The 21,234-nt window shown below is 44.4% G+C and overlaps 1 long non-coding RNA gene across 1 annotated transcript; it reads right to left on the bottom strand.

Annotated features, from left to right (window-relative positions):
* Positions 1-2,914: 2,914 nt before the first annotated feature.
* Positions 2,915-3,429, bottom strand: LOC123162104 (uncharacterized). Its single transcript, XR_006481045.1, has 2 exons — positions 3,287-3,429; positions 2,915-3,172 (listed from the first exon to the last, which is right to left on the bottom strand). It is a non-coding gene; the product is annotated as an uncharacterized lncRNA (long non-coding RNA).
* Positions 3,430-21,234: the final 17,805 nt, after the last annotated feature.

A 21,234-nucleotide genomic window follows, 5' to 3' on the forward strand; every position in this document is an offset into this window, starting at 1 on the left:
AATAGATGACTCAACTTTGTACTAACTTTGAATGGAGGGAGTACTTCATACCATAGGACCTCAGCACGGATGATAATTCCTTCATGATTACGAATACCCACGCTAGTAGAGCATGTATAATGCATATGTAGAGCATGTATAATGCATATGTTTTTCTTCGATGAGTGCTAGAGAGAATTTTCTCTTTTCCTTTATCAGAATCTCTAGGTATTGATTTCCTTCACGTTCTTACGTTCCCAGCTTATTCTTTATTAAGAGAAGTGCCTTTTTCATTTGAGAACACAAATGTTAACATCAGTGCCTGTTGTGCAGCTAATTTTTCTTGAAGCGTATACATAGGGATGTTCCATTTAAAGAATGGGTTGTAAGAAATATTGTCAGAGATTCATTTGCAGGCAATTTGCATCGCGTGTGTACCCAACCCTTACAAGTTCACGTGCAGTGCTACTGTAAATGCAAGTCACAAAAAAGGAGCTACATGAAGACCATTCCAGTGAGAGCATTATATCCCACACTTTGTCACCCAAATAATGTAGCAGAATTGTTTTCTAGAAAAGGAGGATTACTCCCGGCCTCTGCATAATAATGTAGTAAACCATAAAACGGTAAGTAGGCAGTGGGAAAGGATAGCCATTAACCATTCAACTATCCACTCTTGAGATTGACCAGCCATGCGTTGGGATCTGGAATTAAAAAAAACACTTCAATGTGAGTATCTAAAGAGGACAATCGCTAGAACCACCACCAACACTATTTTCGGTATCACAAATCAATAAGTTAGTGAATGTTACCATGATACTTTTGTTTTCCTCCAATATTTCACATGATTTGAAGCTGGATAAAGACATAGACAAATTAGAATGCATATCCGACTTACTTAATTTGGTATCCTACTAGGGCAGGAGGTATATATAGGACTCCCATACAGAATCATGTGATAGGTGTGAGTACACTACATAATTATGCATGTGACCATTTGACTTGCATGTCTAGTTATCGACCCCTTTCCTAGGAAGTATGGATATGGACAGAGTGAGTAGAAACATTGTGTTTGGTTGGAGGAGAATGCAACAAATGTTCACGAGATATATACATGTGGCATCAACTGAGGAAAACATTATTGAGATTAGCCTGAACTGTATAGGAGGACCATCAAGTGAGGCTGGAATTATGAATGATACAACAGATTTGCCAGAACATCCACTGCATGCAACTGTCTTTCGAAGAAAGGAAACTGATGTAACATCTTTGTCTAGCGATTGGCTAAGCAATGGTGAGCGTGGTTGAAATTTACACACATTCTGAATGTAAATTTACACACATCATTGCTCCAAAGTTTAGACAACTGAAGCTAAGAGTGCATGTCTCTCAGCTGGTTAATTAATTACCTAACATGCCACCATCTTCCTTAGCATCTTTTGCTATAGACAGAGTATCCCAACTTGTACCAAATTTGGAGGAATGGTGAAGGAGATAATACAGCCACATTACAAAATATCTGAACAAGAAAAATAATTCAAAGTTCACCAAAGCCGATAATAATCATGACACAACCTAGTACATTATTTGAAGCAAACACTATTACTTTTCCATTTCCATGCGGCATTCGTCCTGTTTCCCTCCTGTAAAAACAATCTGAACAAGATAATTTGAAGCAAACACTATTTCCATTTCCTGCATTATAAGGACAAACATTCTAGACACCACAAACGGATCAAGTCTATCATGCTAGTTAGCTAAACAGTATCATTGCAGTGTGATATACTGTACAGCAGTTGATAACTAAACAGACTGGAAAAAGTGGTTAAACAGCAGCTGAGATTGCTGGAGCTTCAGGTCAATTAATTGAACAAACAGGTCACGGCCTGACGTTAAGTAGCTGCCAGTACAGGCATATAAAGCAGAGGAACAGGCCTCCCTTCAAGGGTGGCCGTCTTCGGAGGGAGCTTCCCACAGCTACAGCGATGGTCACTTTGTGGTGCAATATAAACAAAACAATACTATAAAGCCTCAAGTAATCAAACTATAAATCTCCATCACACTGAGTCTGATGTAACTTAGCCGCTAGTTCAGGCATAGTAGAGAATCAGTGCTATAGAAGCAGAGGACTGAATGACTGACTACAGGAGGCTGTTCTGTAAAGAAACAGGGCTATAGAAGCACATGACGCCTATGGTCCATTGTTAATTCCTCTCTGTACCTAATTTTATTAATTCCCCACACCAAAGAAGCTAATCAACTGGCATTATAAATCTCTCATAACAACAGCCACGCCTAACGAGAGAGAGCGTCTGTCGTAGATGATGACCTGACCTATAACATTTTGCTTTCAGCAGTATCTATAAAAAAAATGAAGCCTCTCTTGACTTGTTGCGGCTGGTCATTTTTTGCCATGTGCTAGCTGCTACAACACCAATTTTCTAGGAGTATATAATATAACTAAATGAACAACTACAACATACATCATATGAGTTTTAGAGTCTATCAAGCCTGAACGTGGAAAAAGAAGAAAGGTTTACATGCATAATAACACTGACTCATAGTCGTCTCTGTGATGCGGTGTGCTGGTGCTGATACGCCTGAATGTGAAAGTTAAGAGAACAGTGACCTATTTGACACACTTTGGCAAGTTTAGTGACCAGCGTGTAATTTACTCTAATAGAGGAGAATAAATTATACATATAAACTAGCAAACCAAGGCTTGTCCTGTTCTCGGTTCTGCCTTGTGAACTTGTGGCACCGTCATTAGGAGAGCGTGCTCGCTTCTTTTTTCCATAAGATGATGATGAACATGATGGGCATGCTTCTGCGATCTGACTTTGTTAATTTTCCAGTCCTACTTAAGTAGATGGCAAGAGACAAATAAGACAAATGCAGATTGAAAAATCTGGACATAGCCCAAAAGGCCATGAAATAGTTTAGAAAATTCAGAATATTAGGAAAAAAAATTGAGATACAAAATGGTACCACACTGAATCGTCTCAACCGAACTAGAATAACTTGAAAATTTACCAGTAAGATGGAAGCAAAAAGATAAACAACATAAGTGGTGGACTAAGTTCGCTGGAAATTCCGTCGTATAAGTTTCCTGCAGTTTAGGGGTCTCTTCTAGTAGACACGTCAGTCACCTTTCTAAGTCAGAGAAATTCTCAGATCAAAGTAGTCTCTGAACCTGCAAGCAGAGCATTTTGCAAGATTGACCTCTGCTCTGTAGCTATATATCCAAACAAGTTCTATTTACTACAGGAACGAGCACTAATTGATGGACAAAGATTGGATGAATAACCTGCTTGTTGCAACAGCACCACCTCTGCTTTGTCGTGCCGATGGATGGCGGAAGCTAATTGCAGATGGCCGGAGTTGCGACAGCGGCCTCTTTGAGAGACGCGGCGACCTCCGTATCTCCTCAAGCTCTCCTGCCGCACGCGGCCGTCAACGCCCAACAACCTACACGGTGCCGCCGACGATCTGTCGCATGGGGAACAGCAGAGAGGCCTTTTTCTTTCGAGTGCTTTGATAAAAATCACTTAGTACAGGTGGGTCCGCGACTACCTATCAACAATACATCTCCTTCTCGATGTATTCGAAATAGGGATTCTGAAATATACTAACCGGAGTCTCTCAAATTTAACACGCTAAAATTCAGGAAACAATCCTATGAAAATTGGTACATTTCTTCATCAACCTATTCTTCGAACCTCATGTGGCAACACAGATATTAGAGCATGTGTGTCTTCTTTTAAGACTTTTACATGTTGCGCCTCTATGCTCCTTTTTGACAGCCAAGGTGCGGAAGGTCATGTCTGTAACCTCGTTGATAGCCAAAGCATAGACGATGATGACTGTAAACATCGGCTATGGCTTCAGATTGCGACAATGTTGACTCACCCCCCAATGGTGTAGACACAGGCTCCAGTTACACAAAGGGAGTGGTGGCGTGAATGGACTCGTACCACTGAACAGCGAGCGAAGATACATGTATTTGTTTTCCTCCAATATTTTAGATGGGCCTAGGACAGATTGAGTGGGGAGCACATATGAATTCATATCACACTCACATTGACATCCCAAGATGGTGGAGTATATATAGAACTTCTATATATGTTATTTTTAATAGCTCCTTTTAGGAAGGAAAAATAATCTATTTGCATGGGATATGTGTTGAGCAAGTCATTCAACAAATCTTTATTTAATCATGTGATTGAATACAACGAATAATTTGATCATCCTACTTGCATGTTTAGGTTGGTCACCAACTGCCAAGTAGAAACGTGAGACTGAACTTAGTATACATGGTATGCAACTTCTCTACCATCACTCCAAGTCCATTGCATCATGAAAGACGCGTCAAACGTAAGAGCTGGCATTACTTGATTCTTCTCTATCTCTATGTTTCATCTGGATACAGGGTGTCAGATATCGACCGTGATAAGTTTCCACATGCAAAACTGGTCAGGGTAGATGACAGATTAGTGTCGGAGAGAGAGAGCGAGAGAGAGAGAGAGATCGTTATTGTAAATGTAAAAAAAATGAAAGGAAAGGTCCACACTTAGACAAACTGATTAGACCCGTAAATGGAACAGTATGAATTTACTATTTTGTTCCAAAGAAAAGGGCCTATGCGCGCGCGCTCGCGGCCACATGCGGTTTCCCACCGGAACAAGCAGAACTTAACTTTCCTTCTAAGCAAATCATATTAAGAGAAAATTAATGGCCACACTAGGCCCCGCCCATTGAACTAAGGGGGGCTGACAGATTTATGGTAAGACACACCGGGGCCCACACATTAAAATTGGGCGCGGGGAGGTGGGGGGGGGGGGGGGGGGGGGGTTAGAGATTTATGGAAGGGCCACACAATTGATTCACAAAGGGGAGAGATATTTGGATCTGAAGCTCCTTAAAATCAGGGAGTCGACAGTTTAATGATCGAACGTTCCAACACTCACTCGTTAAAGAGCGTTTTCGCAATTCTTCTGCGGTGGAAAGATAAAACCAAGATCACCATTGCAAGAGCCAGAATACTCATTTACACCAATTGTTGGAATTCAGCCACACACCAGTTACATCTAAATAAATAACACGAAGACACACGTACAATTTTTTTATCCAACGGCCCTTGTAATGCCTTGTAATGCCCTCTTTAATTTTCATTTCTCCTTTTCTCTTCGGCGTTACAAAGTTGCAGGCCCTGTGCACGATAAGCCTAGCCGACCCATGAAACCATGTCCTACATGAAGAGCTACTATTACTCTTACACTAACTCCTACTCCCTCCGTCCGGAAAAGCTTGTCCCTCAAATAAATGTATCTAGCACCAAGTTAGTGCTACATACATCCATTTGAAAGACAAACTTGGGACAAGTTTTTTCGGACGGAGGGAGTATTACAACGCGAGTACTTTTACTCTTACATGGACTCAGCCGAAATTCTAGCTTACATGGACGGTAATCAAGCCTGACTATAACTAAAACTTATACAACTAAGACGTAGGTGACTTGCTTACTCAACTAACAGGATCACCTAACACCAGTACCACTTTACTGTGCAAGCACAACACCTTCAGCTGCTCATTGAAAACTTTGGACCCATTTGGACCACAGAAATTTTACAATACGTTTGCTGCATTTCACAAGAAACCATTGATTTTGTACAGAAAGAATAACACTGTTTCCTTGCCATTACTACACAACATAATCGGATAAAAATTAGAATACTGCCCACTACCAATTTTTTTGGAAAAATACACTGAACATGATTGACCTTAAAAAAATGAAGGAAGCAATAAGAAAACTCTGACTTGCTATTGTTGCTGCATGACCTCAAAAAGAAGCCGGAGCTGCTAGAATGCAAAATATCAGAAGCGCTGAATCTGGATATTGCCGGCAAGGCGGAGTTGTTGGAAAATTTGATCAAATGCATTTATAAATCTGTTGATATGCAGGCAACTATATAAGCGAGTTGGTGTTTGAGCTATCTTGGTGTGATCAGAACAAATCCATGTCCATTCGTTAGTCTTAATATCATCTTCATAGTGCTAGGGACTCCCAGATACTAAGAGTGCTTGATAATTTTATAATTAGTAGGAGATATTTTTATAGCTGCAAATAAATGCATACAAATGATCAGATTTTATATATTTTTCTTTGCAACTTAATGATATCTATTCTACCATAACTGCAACCGCCAAACATCAGAGTGCCCACAAAGTGAAAACCGAAGGTCTAAACATAACTGTTTTCATCCTCAAAAAAATAACATTTCTCTCTCCATGTACCACTCTCTACGGACTACTCTTACACCATGAAACTATGAAGCCAGCTGTGCTGAGAGAAGCTCTACTGAGGGATGTGGATGTAAAGTCATGTGGAGAAGAAAGTGTCAGGTTCGATGATGATTAGGACTAGTGTTGTCGGTGTAACCTTGATTCAGACTTGGTACATGACTATAAAATTCATTTTAACTACGCAGCCATTGTGTAGGGATGTTCTCGCAAGAGCTGCAATGATCACTACAGCACTCAACTCAAGTAGCATCACTATAGTCTCCGTCAAATGGCAATCCAACTTCAAGTCGACAAAGCAAGATACAAGATTGCCAGTGGCGGTATTCAGCTCATTTTGCCTTGACCCCTTTGTCTCTCATGTTTTTGTTTTCCTCCAATATTTTAGATGTTTTGAAGCTAAAGACGTAAACAAATCTGAACTCATATCACTATCACTTTGACATCCAAGGGCACTATATGTAAGACTTCTATGCATCTCTAATCTATTAATCTCTTCTTATGAAACAAAATATATCATGAGCATGTGATTTATCATTCAGGAATCGTATATCATGACATTTTTAGCATGTGAGAGAACTGCAGAATGGTGTGACCGTACCGTACCATTTTACTTGCATGTTCAGCTTCCCACATCTTGCTGGAAATGAAGTGAAGGGAAATATAGTGTGTTGTTCGAGGGAACTCATGTCAAATGAATGTGAAATGTCCATGAATGACTGACTGGTGGAACGACAATAGCATTTGCTAACAGGCTAATCTCGAATGATCCGAAGTAACCAACCTTTGAAGAACTTATTATGCATGTTATGTTATTTTCAGTCATACTTACCAACACTTGATTGGCAAAGAAAAACATATAGTTCTCCAAAACCATTGCATGATGAAAGAATTGCGCGAAACAGAAACATATACAATTTAAGTTTACGGGTCCCTTTCGAGATCAACTTATCACGGCAAGGAAATCTAGAAGAAAACACTCCGAGAAAGTGAGGCATAAAATGGTAAATTATTAATAGTAAGTGACTGTTGATGTACAAATGTACATCATTTCTGAATAAATACATGGACATTTTCTTCTTTCTGCTCTTCAATGATTTCATCACTTGCAAGAGGCTAGCAGTTTTAACACCATGATGGACTCAGGGGGAAAAGGCATTTACTCTATTTGTGACACAATTTTTTCTTAATAAAACTAGCACATCAGCCTGGGCTGCAGAGATCCACATCCTTACATGAGCCCCGGGTGCACAAAATCTAAGTTAATTCGTTAGTCTTTGTATTGTCTTCACAGTGACAGGGGCATATTCACATTAATAGGGACTCTTGGATATAACAAAACACCATTAAAGTGATTAACAAGGTCATAATTAGGATGAGACATTTTCCTTACCTGCATCGAGATTATCTAATTTTCCCTTTTGCAACTGATGGCCTTTAATAATAATGATATGGAATATATCCGTTATGTCATGAATTTGCGCCCACGTAAATTGTTTCCAAATTGTGATGTCCTGTTAGTGGTTGTTGAGGATTCACCGGTCGGAGGGGTTAATTTGGCATTAGGGGATGGGAAGAATGGGGGATAGGGTGACATGTAGAACAGAGTAGGTGAGAGCTCAAGCAATTTTAATTTGATCGATATGGTGAGATGCACTTGCGCCTTTTGAACACACATGCACTCTCCTACAAGTGGGACCCTCAAGTCTATACACCCATTGCATTAATGGTCTTCCTACTGATCACTCATACGTAGTCTCTCTCTGGCTACGACCATTTGTCATCACTATCCCAGTGCTCCTCATTCCCCTTGATAGGATCTCGTCGACCGTGGTGGCCATGGTAGAGGCACAGGCGTGACACAAATACGTGCAAGTAACCAACCTTCATGGAGTAGAACATAATATGCATGTTATGCTAGTTTTGCATACTTCAACCACATGACTAGAAGTGAAGACAGAGGGTTGTCCATGTCCATTGCTTGCATCATGAAAGGTGAGTGAAATGGAAATTGAGTGATTTAAGCTAAGTTTTCTGCTGCCTTTAAAGACCAGCATATCATAGCAAAGAAGCATAGAAGAAAACAATGGGCGAAGAGATGCATGAGGAACCTAGACGAAATCCTTGGAGGAAGTGAGGCACAAAATAAGAAGTGCTAATAGTAAGTGAGTACTGTTGTACAAAATCCACAGCAATGTTAACATCACTATGGCCTCGGGAAAAAAAAATAAGGAATTTACCCCATTTGTGGCACAATTTCGGAAAGTTTCCGGGTCCCCTTAAAGATCAACATATCATAGCAAAGAAAACATTGGAGAAAGTGAGGCACAAATGGACATATTAATAAGTGATTGTTGTTGTACAAAAAGCATGGGTTGCAAAAAGGCACATCCTTACAATCCTGAATAAATCTATACCTTCTCTAAAAATGGTTACGTCTCATTTGCCAACTTAGGACCCATTTGTAGCATGGAAATTCCACACTATGTTTGCATGACTTTCACAGCAAACAATTCATTTGGCATGTACAACTTTTTAGTATTTCATTGTCATTAGTATTGAGCATTAATCAGATCAAGACCAAAATACCTCTCAAAAAAGAAAAGAAAAATGAAATAAATGCAGAATGCAGGAACCAATAAAACAAGCTCTGACTACGTTTGCTCCCTGAGCAGGACAATTGTGATTTATGCAGAAGAAGCTGAAACTGCTAAAAAAAATGATCCAAAGGTGTTTATCAATCTGTTGACACACGAATAGGTAAGCCAGTGGGTATTTGAACCATCTTTATGCGACCAGACCCAATCAAATCGCTGAGGTGGAACCGCTCCAGTGAAGATAGTAGCATCTCCTTGTACTTCCGGCGGTTCAATAATGAAAGAACACCGCTACGCACTTTGTTGCTACCTAGTTAATAAAATGGTTGTATGCATCACTCGATGCAGAGGCTGGAGATAATCCTCCTTAAAAAAAAAACATTGTTTGCCATATGGTCAACATCTACATATTTTTTATTTGTTTTTTTGTTGAGTGCGATAAAAAATCATGCTAAAGACGCCAAGGTCCAAACACTGTGCATGCCATACCACTAGCTATGGATCGAGGCTTTTGACTCGAAAACGCAATGCAAGAAAAGACTTGGTCATACGTGAACCTGTACGTTTCTAACCTGACAATGGCACTACTGGACACCTAAACAATGCCAAGCTCAGATGATTAATTATTGAAGCTGAAAGAAAGCTGACATGAAGAAAAACAGACCTAGCACTTTTCACATCGAGTGCAGGCCTGTGAGGATGGATGGTGTCGCACACGCCGGCTACACGAACTGCACCCTTGCAGAGATCGGAGCAGACCGCCTTGCATTGTTGGCCTTGGTCACCTTACTAACCAAGTGTGCCATGTTAGAGGCGGGTGTTGCGGAGCAAGTCCATCGCACGCTTGCCACGGACCTAGTGTTTCCGCATTGAGTTTTTATGCTCCTGCGAGGCAGCCAAGGTATGTAAGATCATAATCGTGAGCCCATCCGGCATCTGAACAGCTTGCGCGGCCTCCAACTTCGGTGTCTTTGCCGGGTCATATGATGGCATAGGCACGAGCTCCGGCTCGACAAAGGAATTGACGGGGCAGATGCACTCATACCATTAAAGAGCAAGAGTGGTAGAAGGATTAGGCGCGAGTGGATACATGTATTTGTTTTTCTCCAATATTTTAGAGAGACCGAAGCTAGATACAGAGAAGCGAATTTGAAACCATATCATGCTCACTTTGACATTCCAAGACAGTGGACAATATATAGGACTTAGATACATCTCTTGTCTTTGTTAGCTGTTTTTGAAGAAGAAAATAGTGAGCACGGGAAATGTGTGGAGCAAGCCATTCAAGAACTGTTTATCACGTGATTGGACTGCAGAATCATGTCACCATTCTATCTGCATGTTTAGTTTCTTGACAAAAACAAAGTGCAAGGAAATATTGTATTTGGTTGGAGGAAGTTGCATTAAAAGAATGGCGAGAAGTTTGAAAACGAGTGAGCAATCGAATGGCATTTTCATTTGCATGAACCACAACAACTAACTTCCAAGTATTAGAAGAACCGAACATGCATGTTATGCTAGTTCTGTTCATACGTACCATCACTCCAAGTCCATTTTGCATCATGAAACATGTGTGAAATGTGGGAACGACTCATTTCAGCTCCCTTTCAACAACAACACATCATCCTTGTGACAGGTATTAAACAATGTATTTCGGAGCCATTATCTTGTCTTTATCATGTGAGTACAATTTATCATATGAAGACCAGTAATTCAGTACATACAAGTGGAAACATTCTTTCACGATGTAAAGTTCCAGGATGAGTAGTTGAGCAACGGCAATGGCCTGATGAAGACTAAATGTAGTCATGGTAAGAACATCTGAACTTGGACAAGTTATGGCAAGAACATCTTAACCTGTACAAGTTGATTACGTGCATCAAATGGAACCGTCAATGTCTTCTGTCATTTTCCTTGGCAAAAGAGATTATCTATTCTACAATGGCGTTAGTATACAGCCCCTGCAAAAAAACAAGGCAGGTAGTATACATATAATAAAGATCCTCATTGATGGCATAAGCAATTTTAAAGCATTATCCACGCGTTGGCCACAAGGATAAGAAAATAATGGATGTACCCATGCCTTGATGTAGGAACGTTGTTAAAAAACATGTATAAATAGGTGCTACAAAACAACTCAAACTAATGCAGTATTTGATCCTAACAAAAACTAATGCAGTATTTTATTAATTAATATTTGAACAATAAAACACATGGCACGTGTAACAAAATCGTCTACATCTATTTATCTATCTACGATTATACACAATACCCTACTTAAAAAGACATATAATGAAGTTTAAAAAAAGACATATAATTGAATAACAATCCATTACTCTTGGAAACACAAAGGCACCCAAACCGCAAGACGGGTTTGAACGGACAAGCATGTCTCACGTCTCAAGAGACTACGGGGAACCCCACGCGCCCCTGTCAGGAGGCCACCTCGTCGACCACATCTCCGCCATTGCTGCTGACCTTACTGCATTTGCGGCGGCCCTTGTCACCGAAGGTGGTAGGGCAGAGCTAACTGTGGACGCGGGAGATTGGCGGGGCTCGTGCAGCTACTGTCGCCGGTCCCGTGTTTCTCCAGGCAAGTGCCCTTGTTGCGTGCATCGGCCGAGGTGTGAATGACCATTGGAACCACAGCTAGGTGCTAGGCTAGGTGGTCCACACGATGAAGTTGCGAGCGTGTGGGCCCAACTTGGGCCCATGCAGGGCCGAAGAAGGGTAGCTCAGCGGGCATGCCGGTGTCCAGATCTGGCGCGTGGACATGCAACAATGTTATTGGTGGGCTTCGACGATAGCTTTGGTTGTGAGTGCGCATGTGAGAGGTGCAGGTTGTGAGGTGAGCCTTGGGCGGTACACAATTGTGTGTCACTCTTTGTGGTGTGGCACGTTCGCGTGCGGTGGTGATTGCGGCGTGGTCGGTGTGGGGTGGCCATGGCGAGGGCAGCGGCCTCGTGGCATGGCTTCCGCTAGAAGGGGTACATCTGGCAGCCTGTACGGTGTTAGGTAGACTGCATGAGAAATGAATCTTTTCCTTTGCACGGTGTTTGCTTGCTTGGCCTGCATCAGATTTCTGCATCACATGATTTTTAAAGTACTGTCGGGCCTGGCTAAGGAGGAACGGCCGAACCGCCCATTTCCATTCATGCAGGCTCATGCGGCCGAACGATTTTCCTTCTTTTCCATGTCATGTTGCATCCTCTTCTCCCAACACATGCAGGAAGCCATCACAAACAAACACACAGCATGTATGCCACCAAACCCCACCAACCACCATGTTGGTGACCAGACTACATGCACACCTGGTTTTTTGCACTGTTTTTCTCAACTAGGCCCTGGTCAGCCTGGCTCGTTTGCCTCATGTAGCCTAGCCGAATTGCTATGCTACCAAATTGTTGAAAGTAAGGCAATAATATTGTATTATTATATTTTCATGTTCATAATTAAGAGTTTATATTCTATGCTATAACTACTCCTAGGATATTTGATTTAGTGAAAAACTCATATGCACGTGTAGAACAATAAACAGTAAAATATGATTCCTAGTCTCACCTCTAGGACTGGCTCAAATGTTGTTAGTGATCACGCTTTCTGGATCTTAGAATATCGTTAAGTGTAATGATAGTCCTAAAACAACATTGAGAGTATGATGTTAGAAGAATGATCATATTGAATCAACCCAAACTTGTTTGTTATACTTTGAGGCAGTGGCGTAGCCAGGATTGTGTGAAGCCCTGGGCCAAATAATAGCTACAATGCTAAATAGTGTTCAAATCGCTACATTAAATAAAGTGATATATCTTTACGACCAGGCCATGGCCCTTAGTGTCTTGGGCTTGTCTACGCCCTTGCTTTGAGATGATATCATCACAAGTCAATTGTTATAACACGGAGTGTGTTAACATGTCTTTTAGTTCCTTAGACGATGAGAGTATCGTAGTCACTTCTTACCATGGCTCAAACGTCATCTGTAACACGGTGATCATAACAATGAGACGATGAGAGGATGAGCTTAGGGGTTGCTCAAACGTCATTTGTAACACGGTGATCATAACCACAACGTACATGTTCATCGAAAAGATTGACAAGGGACTCGATAGCTCAAGAGTGGAATTTGCTGCTCCGACGATGAAGAGATATTCGTAGGGCTTTCTCGGTGTGACGGCATCCATCAGATGACTATGTCACGGGGATGTCGAAACACGTCAACGAAAACGAAGAACAAAATTTGTTACTGTATATATCACAAATGATGTCAGATTAATAAACTCAATGTGAAATCTTATATCCCATGGCCAAAAAAAAAGGAAGAACAATCTTGTACACACGGACAGCGCAAAGTTTCAACTATTACAGCTAATTGTTTGGTATAAACAATCTTCTATATGGTCTCATAAAAATCCAATATTAAAATTATGTGCCTGCACGTCCGATAGAATCTACACATATGGATTGAATTGATTGCTCTTTGTGCCCATGTCTCGATATGGTTGTTATTACCACGGGAATATATCATTTTTGGTACAAATTCAATGTGCTATATATGGACATAAAAAACCATTGGACCACCGCGCCATCTGCATGGCCATGGCAGTCGCCTCCACCTAGAACCCCATGGGCCGCTGCCCACGTTCAAAGATTCTGCTGCCCGGAGGACCTGTCACCGCGGTAGAGGCCGACGGCCATGGCAGTACTGCGTGGGGATGCGATCACCGCGGTGCCACACGACCTGACCCAGGCTACAAAGCACGGAGACCCGCACACAAGCTCTGTGTCCCCGCCATACAGCCGCATCTCGCGCTATGTGTGCCCGTCGAGGAGGGAAGAAGAGGCCCTGCCGTTGGCGCAGCTAGCTCTTGCCCTAGCTCGCCGGTGTCTACCCCAGCTCTCCCTCTAGTCTACCTCTCTCTCAGCTCACTTCACTCTGGCTCTAACCGAAGAGGAAGAAGGAGATCGGAAGAAGAAGACTCGATGGAGTCAGTGGTTTTCCAGGCGCACGCCCAGCCGCAACGACGGCCGAGTTTTTGTCTCAAGGAACAAACTCGAGCTACACCATGCCAGCTACAACGACCACCACACGGGTTTTATACCCAGGCCAGCGCTGGACACGATATGGTCCGCTCTGGTTGCGTCCACCACGCGCGCCCGTACGCACGTGCCGCGGCGAGCCCACCCTGGTCGCCTCGCTCTCCCGGACCAAGTCGCCAACTGACTACGCCTACTACGATGCGTCCCGTGTACATGCACACGCGCGCCCAAAACGCTACCCACACACGCACACATGCAACCCAGACCTGCCCCGTACACACAGGTTGGACAATGGCCGGACATTGGCCAGACACCCACACACGCCACGGACCTGACGCGTCCCGCGCACGCACACACGCGCACCCGACGCGCTCGCTATGGCTTATTGGCCAACAGTGCCACCGTCGACATTGATCGGGCTTTGCTCGGCAGCGCCCTCCAGTCCGACAACGAGAAGAGGTGGGGAAAGGTGGTGGGCCTGGCGGCACTAGAGTTCGCTCCATCGCGCGCCTGAGCTAACAAAAGGGAAATGATATGTTGTTGATTTATTTGCGAGAAAGTGTCATGCTTTGATGGAGTGATCTTGCACTACAAAAATTGCAAACCGACAAGTAGTTGATCGGCTAATACAGTTGCAAACATGTTAATCTTGAATGATCCATTTGAGATTTGACCAACTTTTAGGTAGTAACTGTAGTGGTGACGGTGATCTTGGTAGTCGTAGTTATATATGGTAGTGGCAGTGGTAGCAGTGGGAGGGAGTGATAGTGGTAGTGGTGGTATCTTTTTTTTCAATACGCATAGCATGCGTATTATCTACATAAGGAGGAAAAAGGCAAAGAAAACCCTCCACAGGTACAGTTACAGCTTACATCTTACGTGTTACACCGTAATCATACTCCACTCCGCGCCAACCTAATGGCCTAGCTCATGCACCCAACTACTCACTCAAACTCCACGTGCTTAGCCTACCAAACAGACCGTGTACATCACCTTTCATGAGACCTGCACTCCACCAGGCTCTTCCCTCCTGCTCCACCTGTCACATGACCATGGCTACACTTGGGGCGGCGTTATCAAAGACTACTGTGTTTCGGTGTTTCCACAACTGCCAAAGGCCAAGTAGGATGATCGCCCTAGACGTCTTGATACCAAGGCCATGCTTAGCTCGATCTTGGCACCAAGTAGAGAGCACCTCCGCCTCACCAGGAGCCCAAGTAGGCTCCTCCAGGGCATGACAGATGTGCGTCCAAACTTCTCGTGAGAAAACACATGTTAGGAGAATATGATTGATGGTCTCCTCCTCCTGGTTGCAGAACAGGCAGGATCCTGGTGCGGCAGCCCCCTCCTGGCAAGCCTGTCGGACGTCCAGCACCTATTGCGGAGGGCCAACCATGAGAACATCCGACATTGCAAGGGTGCCCTAGATTTCCACGAGAAGTCGGCCGTGGGAGCGACCTCGCGCCCAGCAAACTTAGCAGCATAGGCCAATCGTACTGAGAACACTCCACCCCTCTCCCAGGACCACAGAGCCACATCCGGGATGCCCTCGTGTAGCTCAACGCCGCTGATCCTAGTCCATAACCGAAGGTACTCTCTGATAGTTTCAATCTGCAGGTCCGGCCCAATATCTCTTGCCCAAGCGTTGCTTTCCAGGGCGTCGGCCACCATCCGGGTACGCCGCAGCCTGGGTGGCACAACATCGTAAACTGCCAGGGCCAGCTCCTGAACGCGGAAACCATCCAACCATCTATCCTCCCAGAAGAGTGTGCGGCATCCATCGCCCAGTTTCATACGGGTGGCCGCCAAGTATAGTTGCATGGACTCCTTTGGCACGGAGATCTTGAACTCCTGCCAACACCTATCCCGTCCTGAGCGCTTCAACCATGGCCAGCGCGCCTGCATGGCGACATTCATCCACCTGAGATCTGGCACGCCGAGTCCACCAGCCCAGTTGGGCGTGCACACCGTCGTCCATGCAACGGAGCAGTTGCCACCCCTTGCCTCCTTCTTCCCGCACCACAGAAAAGCACGGATGATTTTGTTGATGGTGTTAACAATTTTGGCGGGTAGCTCCATGGCCATCATGGCATGAATCGGCATTGCGCTGAGGACCGAAAGCACGAGGAGTAGGCGTCCACTCTTGGGCAAAGAAGATGCCCGCCAGGTCGGAAGGCATGTTCCGATCCGATCTAACAGGTACTGCATCTGCGAGGCTGACTGTTTCCGAAGCGATAGAGGCAGGCCCAAGTACTTGCACGGAAAGCCTCCCACCGAGCAACCAAGCATGTCTCCGGCCTCCTGTATCTGCTGCTGCGAGCATCGAATTGGGATAACGGCGCTCTTCCTCATGTTTGTCTGCAAACCCGATGCCATCCCAAAAACATGTAGTATTGTACGGCACCCCACGACGTCAGCTGCATGCGGCTTCAGAAAGATCATCACATTGTCCGCAAATATGGCACCTTCTGCTCCAGCCCCTGCGCAGCGAGAGGTGCTAAAATTCCATCCGTCCCAGCCTTCTCAAAGAGTTTTTGAAGCAGTTCCATGATGAGGATGAACAACATTGGTGACAGCGGTCCCCCTTGCCGAAAACCATGACAGCTGAAAATTGGCTTCCCGGGTATGCCATTGACCATGATCCTGGTGGACCAAGTTGCCAGAAAGCCACTAACCCAGGATAGCCAGCGCCGGCCAAATCCCATGTGCTCCAGAACCTCAAGCAGAAACGGCCACTGGACTGAATCGAAAGCTTTAGAAATATCCAACTTGAGCATGAGTGTGGGCTCCCGTAATGCGTGCAGTCTCCTGGCCATGCATTGCACTAGCATGAAATTGTCATGTAATAGTCGCCCCTTGACAAACGCACTTTGATGCTTGCCCACCAGGAACGGCAGTTCCTCCGCAAGCCGGACTGCCATTGCCTTATCGAAGATCTTGACTGCATTGTGCACAAGGCTGACAGGGCGAAAGTCTTGCAATTCCTCGGCACCATCCACCTTTGGCAACAGAACGATTAAGGCTTTGTTTATGCACCCCAAGCCACGCATATGTCCACGGCTGAACGCCTCCAAAGCTCGCATGAAATCAACCTTTATGATTTGCCAGCAACTTGCGTAGAAGCGGCCAGTAAAACCGTCAGGTCCAGGTGCCTTGTCCAGGGGCATGGATTTGATGACTCCCTCCACCTCCTCCTCAGTAAAGGGCCTCTCCAAGTGCAACAGATCACGACGCGGTGGTTTAGGGCTTGGAGGTTGATTGCAAATTCCCTCTCCGGCGCGGTCCCAAAAATACACTTGTAGTACTCATCCTCCGCAGCCGCGATTGACTCTTGGCCAGTCAGGAGCTTCCCATCCTTGTTGATGGTCGTGATGAGATTACGCCTCTGGCGTTGTCTGGCATGACGATGGAAGAATTTCGTGTTGCATCGCCCTCCTTTAAGTAGAGCATCCTCGATCTGAACCTTGCAATTGTCCTTTCTAGCGAGCATAAGCCCAACAGCTTGCGTTTCAACACTTTCCTAAGGTCAAACTCTGCGCGCGACAGCGGCCTGGAGTCCGATGCCATATCCAGCCGCAGGATCAGCTCCATCGAATGGAGATCTTGAGTTTGACGTTGTCGATCCACCTGTCGCTCCACGCCTGCGGCCGCTTAGCCGTTGCCCACAGCTCGCTCTCCAGCACCACAAACGGGTTCCCCGAGGAGGGCACCGAGTGCCACGCCAAGGAGACCGTGTCCATAAACCCCTCTGCCTTCGTCCAGAAGGACTCGAACTTAAAACGCCTCCCCATGTGAAAATCCGCGTGCAAATCCACCAACAAAGGGCAATGGTCCGAAATCGCCGAACCAATCGCGGAGAGGAAGGATGTAGGGTACAGGTCCTCCCAATCGCACGTAGTGAAAACGTGGTCGATCTTCTCCAGGGTCACGTTCTCCCGCTCATTCGACCAAGTAAAGCACCTCCCGTTCAGATACATCTCCTTGAGCTCGAGACGGTTGAGCTTTGATCTAAAGCGCGCCAACATCCTCCTGTTAATGGCGTCATTGCTCTTGTTCTCTGGGTTAACTATAAGGTTGAAGTCCCCAAGGGCTACCCAAGGCCCGGCATGAAGATCACGAATTTCCACCAATTCCTCCAAGAACTCAATTTTCTCCACGTCCAATTGGGGCCCATACACCCCGGTGATCCACCATTCCGGTGCTGCTACCGGTTTCACACATGCCGTCAACGTGTTCCTGGTCCGATGCGGGTTAGGTCAGTAATGGACTAAGCAATGAGGATGTATTCCTTACCAGAACAAGCTCAAGCGCCCTGGTCTTCGGATCCGTGGTAAGCTCCTTTGTTACCGGGTCCTGACAAAGTTCCTGGTCTGCTTGTCACGTAATTTCTCGAAGCGGGGCGGTAGGCCTTGCTTGGCACGCTTCGCGTCCTCCTTGTCCCATATAGGCTCCGCCACTCTGTAACCGCCGGGACCGAATTGGTGGACCCCTAAGTTCAACTCCCGCATTTCTTTCCCCCACTGACTTGATTCGGAGGTTGCGCTGCTCTCGCACTTGATCTTGAACTCCTTGTAGTCATCTTCGCTCATCAAAGGATATTTCGCCTTGATCTTCTCATAACTATCACCTTTTTCAATCATTGCCTTCACCGTGCTTCTCCATGTAGACAGGGCCGTGCTCATCCTCGTGAGGGCGGCACAGTTCACTTTATTCCCTGAGAGGCATGTGTTTGCAAACTCAGCGGGGAACTTGTATCGTTCGTGCAGCTTCGTGAAGAGGAGGCTGCGCAAATTCCCTCGGTCCTTATGCCTTAGGTTCTCGGTGTTGATCGAGACGGTGCTCCAGAGAATGCACCCGAGCTGAACCGAGTACCCCTTGACTACTTGTTTGGGCGCCGTTGGATGCCCGTCGGAGTTCACTTCAGTAAATTCCTCCTTGACGGTGTCGAGCACGTTCGGGCGCCGGTCCTTCCGTTGCCTCTTCGGTTGGCTGCCATCTGTGCATGCGCCGCCATCATCAGTGGTGGCATCCTCGGCGGCACCATCAGTGGTGTCATCCCTGACGCCACTAGGGGTTGTGTAGTCAGGATCGGTGTCTTCCGCGGCGGCGTCCTCATAGCGGTGAGGTTCTTCCTCCATCTCCTGGGACAGCTCCCAGAATTGCTTGCCGCCCGAACCGCCGGCCTCATCGTTGTGGGCCATGTTTCGCTCTAAATAGGAAAAAAGTTTGGTCAAAAAGTTGGTTATTGTCAAGGAACAAGATCATGGTCTCATCATTTAGGGTTTGTCGACACCGAGGCATCCTAAAAGCTAAGCTTTTATCATTTAGGGTTTGTCGACGCCGAGGCACCCTAAAAGCCTAAGCGTACATCATTTAGGTTCTCATCGACACCGAGGCACCCTAAAAGCTAAGCTCGGAAGGAGAATTCTAAGTTGGGCCTAATCACTTGGCTCTATTGCCACCTATGGTTTAATGCAGCAAGAATAAAGGGGCAGTTGATCCTACTTAATTAAGTACTAAGACCCCGGCCCATGCATTAGTCACAAGTACCCCATATGTCCTATTTTTAGCAAAGTCATGCTAACATTCACGGAAAATTTCAGCATGACCTTTGCTGAAAATAGGACATATGGAGTACCCGAATTTGCCGGAACGGAAGTTAATCGACATTCCAGCAAACTCAAGGGCCTCTCGGTGTTTACAGAAATTGTTTTCTGTAAAAGATGATCATCATATTTACAAGTCTTTCTCAATGGGATCACAAGTAATTCAGAGGCATCACAAGTAATTCAGAGCATCACAAGGCATTAGTAGTTCAGTACATGAACAAGTTTTACAAAGCACATCAATATGTAATGTATTTCATTGTGGAGTGATATACAGTATGTTACAGCAAAGAAACAACTTAATCCATGCCTCAGCTTATCAACAGTCATTACTTGTCAAATACAGAAGAAGGAACAATTTATTTGTGACATAGTTACAAATGATGATAGAATAAAGCAACACCCTGCACTAGCCTAAAAACAAGTGAAGTTTCACCCATATAAGAACAAGTGAATTCTAGTCACATTGACACTCCTGGTTTTCTACAAACACCAAGTACTAGGGCACACAAAAGTTCTGAAATTTGTGTGCCTAACTGAATTAACTGAATTTTCAGTAACCGAATAAACTGAATTTTCAAAACTGCAAGAAGCCATTTAAAAAAAATCCTTTCATCTCATATGAGGAGTGCTAATCCTAAGATTAATAGTTTGTTGTGCAGTACATCTACAGTGATGCCCCGTCCATTTGTCCCTCCCCAACTAGATACTAGAGTAGCACTGTTGATGCCCTGTTCTTGCTACACTTTATGACAGTATATACAACAACTTATCCTCTTAAGCCAAAACAACTTTGTAAAAGCCAGATGCAACTTGTTGAGCTAATTTTTTTAGATGACCCATAAGACAAACTGAAAATAGTTGTTGTTGCTGAACTAATCTGAACACTATAACCTGTTCATCATTCAGCCATAGTTGTTGTTGCTGCTACAATTTCAGCAAGCAACATGCCTAAATCCAGTGCTTGTTTGACTTTACTGAATTACCAACGCATGGCACACAACACATTTATATTTTGTCAGGTCACACAACACATGCCTGAGGAGGAAGATTGAATTTTCTACAGAAGCATCATCAGGTACACTTCAACATGTGCTAGCAGCAACAAATGGTCAATATTCATTCTTATTTATGGTCAATATTTATAACATATCAACAAATGGCAAGAATATTGAGTAATCTACTGCAGTTTGATCTACTGCAAATAATCTGTTGCAATTTGATCTACTCCAGAAAACTTTCAGTAACAAGTGAGAAGCATCTGCATTTTCTTAGTGAACTTTTGAGTGCATTTATCACTTGTTGGAGTATGCTACAGCTTCTGCAAATCACAAACTCCTTTAGTTTACATCTCAGTTTTAGCTAACACTACAGTTTCAGTGAAGGAGTCATAGCTGAATAACAGGCACTATAAATGAATTTGATGGCATCAAACTGAATTTTCACTATAATATGTTCATCATTTAGCAGCAGTGTACAACCTTTGTCCTGGATTATTTCTCTACCTTCGTATCCACTGACTGAATTTCCTCTACAGCTTGACAACCAGTGTAAACTACTGTACTGAGAACAGCAAATTCAAACTCACAGCAACAAATTGAACAGTGAGTAAGCCTGAAGATTCTTCTCTTGCAAACCCCCAACCCTAGCTACTTAATTCTCCAACCCCCTTTCCTTATCCAAAATTCTCCAACCCCCAACCCTAGAACACATCA

Source organism: Triticum aestivum, chromosome 1D (genome assembly GCF_018294505.1).
Source record: "Triticum aestivum cultivar Chinese Spring chromosome 1D, IWGSC CS RefSeq v2.1, whole genome shotgun sequence".
Lineage (NCBI taxonomy): Eukaryota > Viridiplantae > Streptophyta > Magnoliopsida > Poales > Poaceae > Triticum > Triticum aestivum.